Source organism: Capsicum annuum, chromosome 3 (assembly GCF_002878395.1).
Source record: "Capsicum annuum cultivar UCD-10X-F1 chromosome 3, UCD10Xv1.1, whole genome shotgun sequence".
Taxonomy (NCBI): domain Eukaryota; kingdom Viridiplantae; phylum Streptophyta; class Magnoliopsida; order Solanales; family Solanaceae; genus Capsicum; species Capsicum annuum.
The window spans coordinates 1561133-1569420 of NC_061113.1; the positions used below are offsets into that span (position 1 = coordinate 1561133).

General features: G+C 37.8%; 1 non-coding gene across 1 annotated transcript; it reads right to left on the minus strand.

Moving 5' to 3' along the window:
* Positions 1–1794: 1794 nt before the first annotated feature.
* Positions 1795–8267, minus strand: LOC107864484. The gene is made up of 2 exons (XR_007053296.1): positions 7551–8267; positions 1795–2383 (listed from the first exon to the last, which is right to left on the minus strand). It is a non-coding gene; the product is annotated as an uncharacterized LOC107864484 (transcript).
* Positions 8268–8288: the final 21 nt, after the last annotated feature.

Consider the following 8288-nt stretch of genomic DNA (forward strand, 5'->3'; position numbering starts at 1 on the left):
GATGGTCAGCTTAAACATCTAAAATGCGAGATTTTAACCTTAAACGAGGTTGGTGGCATTTCGAATGGATGGAAAAAAATTGCAAGGAGGCCTCCCTATCATCCGGACATCACCGGGTTGTTGGTAAATGAATGTATGTATTGGTTTGCTAACCTACATGATTATTACCGACCTGTAGATCAAATTGTAGCACTTGACTTTGAGAACGCAAAGTTTCTAACTATATCTCGTCCATCGTGTTTTGAATATCTTTATGGCTTGGAGATGATGGATCTGAAAGGGATGCTTTGCCTGCATGATGCGAATCTCTTTCCCTGTGGATATTGAAGGATAACATAAGAAGCACTTGGGTGAAGGAGTATAGCATCAATTTGGACAACTTTGGGTTATGGGATATTGAGCCTTACATCAGGGCATGGAATGAAGAAATAATATTCAGACATTTGGATACGCTCGTCTTCTTTGACTTGAAAGGAAATCGCATTACAAGAGTGATGAAATGTCTGGGAGATACGCCCTGGATTTGGATTTACTGGGAAATTAGCTTGTTTTCTTTAGGAAGTAGTGCGTCATAGATCCTCCCTTTTTTGTTACATGATAAAGGATTCTTTTTCTTGTTATTAAGCGATATTACTCTCATGTCTTGTTGCATTTAAAGTTAATGTTATCTTTGACAATCGAAAAATGAAATGACGATTTACAACTCTCTCTAACAGTCGTCGTTTGCAATTTTATTGGGACTATTGGTGGATTCAGTTATTGGAGTATCTGGTAAAGTTGTTGTCATGTGACGTGGAGGTAAGACTGCATACAGTAGACCCTTGTCCTTGTGAACCGGCTCTTTCCTGGACCCATAGAGGGGCCTTTAGTGCACCGGGCTGTCCTATTTTCACTTCCATGGTGAAAACTTCCTCCCTCTATACATCTTCTTGTCCTGATGATAGTCTTAGCAGATATGATTATTTTTTGTTTGTTGAGAAATGTTTTTATATTCTTTATTCGTTGGTAGAATGGAGAAAAAGAAAGGGACAAAGGCGATCTTGCTTGGCATAAACATTGTTGGTTCGAGGGTATAGTATAGTACCAAAGGTCCTCGGACTTGTAGGTAGTTTTTGTGGTTGTTCACTATTGGATACTTGGATTACTCCCAAAATATACTCTCCCTGTAGTTTGATCTGCATTTTAGTTGATCATCGTTTTTATCTGTGCAATCCTGCCATCAAACAAGTCCGCAATCCTCACTGTGATAACTATAAACTTGTTGGATTCGGATATCTTCATTCAAAGAAGAAATCGCAGGGATGCCTCCCTTTCATCCAAACATCACCGCTTTGTTAGTAAATGAATGTATGTACTGGTTTACTCATTACATTAGCACTTGACTTTGAGAACGAAAAGTTTCCAACTATATCTCCTCCATCATGTTTTGAGTGTCTTTCTGGATACGCTCATCTTCTTTGACTTAAAAGGAAATCGCGTAAAATGTCTGGAAGATTCGCTCCGGATTTACTGGGAAAGCTTGTTTTCTTTAGGAAGCAGTGCATCATAGTACTAAATGTCCTCGGACTTACAGGCAGTTTTTTCCCGTTGTTCACCATTGTATTATGTCAACATGACCACTTATAGTTCTCGTTGGGAACTATAAGAGGTCATATTGATCATCGATGTATGCATAAGCTGAATCAAACACCATAATTATGAAACAAATTTCTTAGCTGTTGAGATACATGTAGTGTGCTCTAGCACCCAATATCTTCCTCCAACCACAATATTAAGAGTAAAAAACAAGAATAATTGCACATAAATGCATGATTCAGACATGCTATAAACTTTCAAGTAGAAATCTAAAGTACATTTAGTCCGCCTATCCGAAAAAAATATTTGCTCGTACCCTGGTGTTTACATCAAATCGAACAATGTATCCTTTACGAATAGTACAACTTAAAAGTGAAAACGCATATCGCTTAACCAGAGTTAAGAGACATTTAATCAATTCACTGTGTTAATGAATTGAATAAATACTGAAAAATCTCTTAATCTTTGAACCAACAATACAAAATGTTAGTTCATGTTGAACAACAACTGCTCCAAGATCGTTTCGATCCTTCTGCATCGTCTTTTACGAGGCTTACCCTGTTGATAGATAACTCGGCCTTGTAGGAATCCGAATTCAAGACCTTACGGCTGACATTGCTGTAGATTTCACGGATGACAATCTCGAAAGCCTTGTTAACGTTTGTAGAATCTAATGCAGATGTCTCCATGAAGAACAATCCTTCGGCTTCTGCAAGCTTAGCGCCTTCTTCAATACTAACGTCTCTAATGTTGTCCAAATCACATTTGTTTCCTATCAGCATCTTCGCGACTGTTGTATCGCAATGAGCTGCATCGTTCATCAGATAACTTTAGTAATTCTGCTGCCTCAGACACATACATATTACGTAAAAGAGAAAAACGAAAGTCACGAGTGAATAGTTCCAACCAAAGTACAAAATGGCAACAGCAATATTCCCAGTGAAATCCCACAAGAAAGTAGAGAAGCTGATACTGTTAATGTGTTGCTAGATCTCTGCTCTAGAAAGCTATACAGGCAACAATGAACGCGCTTTGACCCCGGGCTTCCCTTTCATTACTTCTTTCACGACGAGAGAACTGCGTCCGCATCAGCCGAAGTGGTGGTTAATGTTCTTTAAATAAAGCTCCGTTGAACCCCTACTTGAAAGGGAGAATAGCGGAGTTGTTGTACAGCCTAAGGTCTTTTCCTACAGAGAAAGCGGCTAGCAAAATTTCACTTGTCACATAGTAACGACTACATTCCCTTTCGTGGCGTCTTGAATCGTGCATCAAAACTAATCACGAACTACAAGTAGGAGTAAACATATAGACAATCATAGTTTCTATTTGTACCGGTTAAATACAACTGCCCGAACTGATAGCAAATTAAGTTCTCTTTCTGGATGTCTCCTTATGAATTAGATGTTGCTCGGACTCTTCAAAAATTTCAGCAAGTGCGTGTTGGATTCTCCAAAAGTAGAGTATTTTTGGAGAATCCTACACGGATGTGGTATCGGAAGAGTTCGCCCAACTTAGGACTAGATTAAATTCAGAAGAAAAAATCCTATCTCCCGTACATCTTTTTTACCTACACAGCAGTACATTACGAATAAGTTGCTAGCGCTTTCCTACTAGAATTAAACGAACAATTAATTTGGACTGTTTGAAGTACATGTTTCGACACAGAGAGAGGAAGACTGTCCATCTTTAGTTAGGTGCATTCGGGTTCAATACTGATGTATATATTGGTTTTACTTCCTATTCTTCTGAAAGGTTCAAAGAACTTGGACACATTTTTGAGTGAAGATGCAGATCTAATACAATTAACTAACAATGATTGAAGAATCCATTTCAAGCATAAGCACCAAATATGCAAGCATTTAGACATTTTCCGTCAGGCGAAGAAAGAACATGCTCCTTTAAAAGAGACTCAAGAAAAATGAACGAACATTTCCATGTATCTGGGGACCAGAAATGGGAGAGTAATGGGCAAGTAAAACATCCTAGTAAAGCACCAAATTTTATACCATATTAGGATAACTTGTGAATCTCCGATCTCTAGCTGTGACAAAATAATTTGCAATGGAGTTATTATTTAGGTGAGCGACAGAGCTAGCCCCATCTAACACGACACCAAAATATGATCGAAAATCAGCTCCCCTTTGAGAGAGAGCTATATAAACCACTCTCCCTCTTCTATTTTTGCTCACAGATTCCTCTATATAAACAAAAATATAAAAAAAATCCTTCCGGTTTTGCCCACTGATTCTTCTATATATACAAAAAGTTCATTCCGTTTTTTCCCACTGGTTCTTCTATATACACAAGAACTTCCTTCTATTGTTGCCCACTGATTCTTCTATATACACACAACTACAAAAAATTCCTTCCGTTTTTGCCCACTCATTATATTGCCCCTCATCTTTGAAACCGTAATGTACCTTTTATCCTTTAAAGCCCTAATTTTACTTTTTTTTTAAAAAGGCGTCGCCTTTCTCGCCACAGTCCCCTTGTTGCCTCGTCGCCTTTCGAAGGTGGCATCGCCAGAAAGGCAGATGGCGACATAGGCTTGGCTCGGCTAGCCTCTCGCCATTGGCGATGTGGCGAGCGCCATTCACAACACTGGTCTTACAATGCGGTGGTGAGGCTGTTTCGCGTCTACAAGGCCGTACTTAATTTTCCTGATGATAACACTCAAAAACACCGAAGATTTTCTCAAGAAGCTTAATCATAAGAATGTCGGTGGTGATAAATAATAATTAATCCAACCATATCCTCTCAAATCTGACCAGTGCAATCAGATCGTCTTCCAAAGCAGGCGGCAGCGTAGTAAGGTTTCGGTTGCCAATCAGAATCCTCAGTTCCGTAGTTATCGGATGGTTACAACAGATTCTGTTCTGGTGTCACCGGCACCCGACAAGTACAATAACTACGAAACTCAAGATTCTGATTTATAGCAACGGAAACCTCATCACACCGCCCCTTGGTGTGGAAGACGATCTGATAGCACTGGTCAGATCTGGGAGGATATGATTGGAACAATTATTATCAACACTAACATACTTAAGATTAAGCTTCTCGAGAAAATCTTCGGCATTTTGAAGGTTATCTCAGGAAAATTAGTGACGCCCTTATAGCCGCGAAATAGCCTCACCACTGTGTAAGCCCTAGCAGCTTTCTCCGGCATACTTTCCGCATAACGTCTTCCTCACATCCTCATAATGCACCTCATCTCGAGAGAACCTCCATCTGACCCCTTGCTATCTTTCTTCTGCGTCATATGAAAACGGGAAAGAATACTTCTGTATTTTTGTGCATATCGAAGAAACAGTGAGCAAAAACGGAAGAGGGAGAGTGGTTTATATAGTTGCCTCGGGAAATTGTGTGGTTCACTTATTTACATGAAAAAAGACTAGATTCATTTAACATCAAGAAAATGACTTACATTCCAACTTCAATATTATTTATTAGAGTAGATATACATATTTTAAAGTAAGATATTTTTTACTTATCAAAAATTATAAAACAAGTAATAAATTAAATTACTTTCCAGAAAAACAAAAGAAGAAATGTCTTATTCACTGTATCAAACACACTCTTAGTTAGCGGCATATTCATGTTTTATTCTCAGAAATAGGGAGTGGTACATGCACATTTGTATCTTCCATTACCCGAGTGACGTTATGAAACTACATACCCTATCGTCTTCTTCTATTTTACGCTAATCAGTTGCTAACGTTCTCCTAGAATTGAGAAACAATCAACGTTGACATGTCATCTATATGTCCACGTTAAATTGACAATATCCAGCACTGTTGAAACAGTTCAACACTTAATGATAACAGTTCAGGTGAACCAAACTCAAATATAAGGATTAGTCCCATCTTTCTGTAACTAACGCATTTTCAACACATTCCGAAAAATAAAAATAAAATATGCACATCTTTAGCTTGGTGAATTCGGGATCATCATTGATATCGTATCAGTTTTACTTCTTCCAAAAAGTTCAAAGAACTTTGCGAAACGTGTGCAGATGAAGATGCAGATCTAATACGTTCAAACTAATAATGCTGCAGAATGTGTCGTTAGCATGAAACAGCAAGTATACAAGCACCCTACAAGTTCAGCCAGACGAAAGAGCATGTTCCTTTTAACTTAAGTTGCTCGGACTCTTCAAAAATGTCTACGGATGCATGTCGGATCCTCCAAAAATAGTGTATTTTTGAAGGATCCGACACGGGTGCGGCAACGTCTTTGGAGAGTCCGAGCAACTTAGCTTTTAACACAATAAGTAATGAACAAGTGAGACATACTAATAGAACGCCAGTTTCACTAGAACTTACGGATCCACAACAATTGTGCAAACGATTTCTCATATAACAACAACATACACCAGTGTAATCCCACAAAGTGGGGTCCCGTGGAAGATAAGAGTGTACACAGATTTCACTCTCGGCTCATAGAGGTTCATAAATTAGGTGCGCAACAATTCTAGCCCGCATCTAAAAAATGGACGTGACACCAAAATATGCTCGAAAACCAGATCCTAATTGCACAGAAATGAAGACCTTGCTAGCAATATGACATTTTGAAAGATATCATTGGCAAATTATATGATTAAACGCAAACTTTCTCACGAAATTCCTTTATTAAGAACATCGAAAAATAGAAGAATTAGACCAACATTTTTACTTTCACCCCAATCACATTTCCAGTCTAAAAGGTATACCTAAGTCCCTCGTTTCCATGTAGATGCCAATATCAATCAAAAATACAAGCAATAAGAAAATCCATTTATCATAATCATTTGACAAAAGAACTAAAACATATTTTCTTTCACCATGGGATACTACTAAATCATAATCATTTGACGAAAGAAAAAAAAGGGCAGCCCGGCGCACTAAAGCTCCCGCTATGCGCAAGGTCCGGGGAAGGGTCCCACCACAAGGGTGTATTGTACGCAACCTTACCTTGCATTTCTGCCAGAGGCTGTTTCCAAGGCTTAAACCAATGACCTCCTGGTCACATGACGAAAGAACTAAACATATTTTCTTTTACCATGGGATACTGCTAAATTCTGTTATTTTATTTTTATATTCTTGATCTAAGGACTCAAAGATGTCCGCCGTTATGTTGCTCGGATTCTTCAAAAATGTCGACGTGTGCGTGTTGGATTCTCCAAAAAGTAGTGTATATTTGAAGAATCCGACATGGTGCGGCATCATTTTTGAAGACTCCGAGCAGAATAGTCTTTCAGTGTCTTGTCACGTAAAGAAACTTCCACACAGGCACATGCCCAACTACTTTTAACATTTCCATTTATAAACACAAAGACAAAGATCACAACCAAAAAGAATAATCAAATTTTAACAAAGTACAGCTGATTTACTTAGAAAGTTATCAGCTAAGACAGACCAAAAGAACACACACCTAAGACACTTTTTTACAGGGAGAACAGAGTTAGTTACTTCATCTATTCTATTTACAGGACACTTTTTTAATCCAAAGATTGAAACTTTTCTATATTTAGAAAGTCCCTAGATCTAATTAACAATATATTTGACAAAGACCACAAGATTTTACGAATCTTTTGTATGTATCAAAAAGTTACGATCTTTCCTAGCACCAAAGGGTAGGACCTAGTAGTCGACGACTAGATTAAGAACCATCGAGGAAAGTAAAGAAAGTTACTAAAAATTACTATTTCTCTATTTCAATTTGTTTGCCTAATTTTGACTTGCCAAAAAATTTTGCAAAAGGGTGTATAAGAAAAGAAAACTTACTACTAAGCTCATCAAGTTGCCTAGTAACACGCCCAACTATCCGTTGTTCTCATTTCCTACCTGAACGATGGTGATACCTCAAGTAGGAGAAGGTAACGAGGTATGTTTCCAATAAATAGTTGACGACAGTTCAGGTAGAAAACATGCATGAAAACATTAAAAAGTTTCAATATTTCCAATAAAATGGAAGAAAGGGTGTATAAGAAAACTTACTATTAAGCTCATCAAGCCACCTAGTAACACTTTCAAAGGTACTCCTACAAATATAGTTACCCTATAACGACACTATACTGGTGTCAGGTAACAGATATCTCTCGTAAAACCAATCCAAAAGCACCAACGAACTGACCCGAACACCACGATTACACAACATAACAACATACACAGTGTAATTACACAAAGAGGGGTCCGGGAGGTGCAAAGTGTACACAGGTCGTACCAAGAATATCCGGTCCAAATCAATATATATAGAGAACGAAATAACTGAAACAAAGAGTCATGGCAAAAAGCTATAGACAACCTAACAAATCACCCTAAACATTAGACATAACCAAAGTGCAAAAGAAACCACAAATAATAACCAAACTCAAAAGACAAGAAACTACAAGGATAATGCTACCAGCCTACCACTAATAGTAGGACTAGTAAAAAGTAAAAAAGTTTCAATATTTCCAATAAAATAAAAGAAAGGGTGTATAAGAAAACTTACTATTAAGCTCATCAAGCCACCTAGTAACACTTTCAAGAGTACTCCTCCTACTAATATAGTTACCCTATAGCTACACTATACTGGTGGGAAGTAGCAAATATCTCGTAAAACTAATCCAGAAGCACAAGCAGATATCTCGTAAAACTAATCAAGAAGCACAAACAAATTAGCCCGAACACCACCATTATAAAAAAAATATATAAAAAAGGGTGTATGAGAAAACTTACTATTAAGTTCATCAA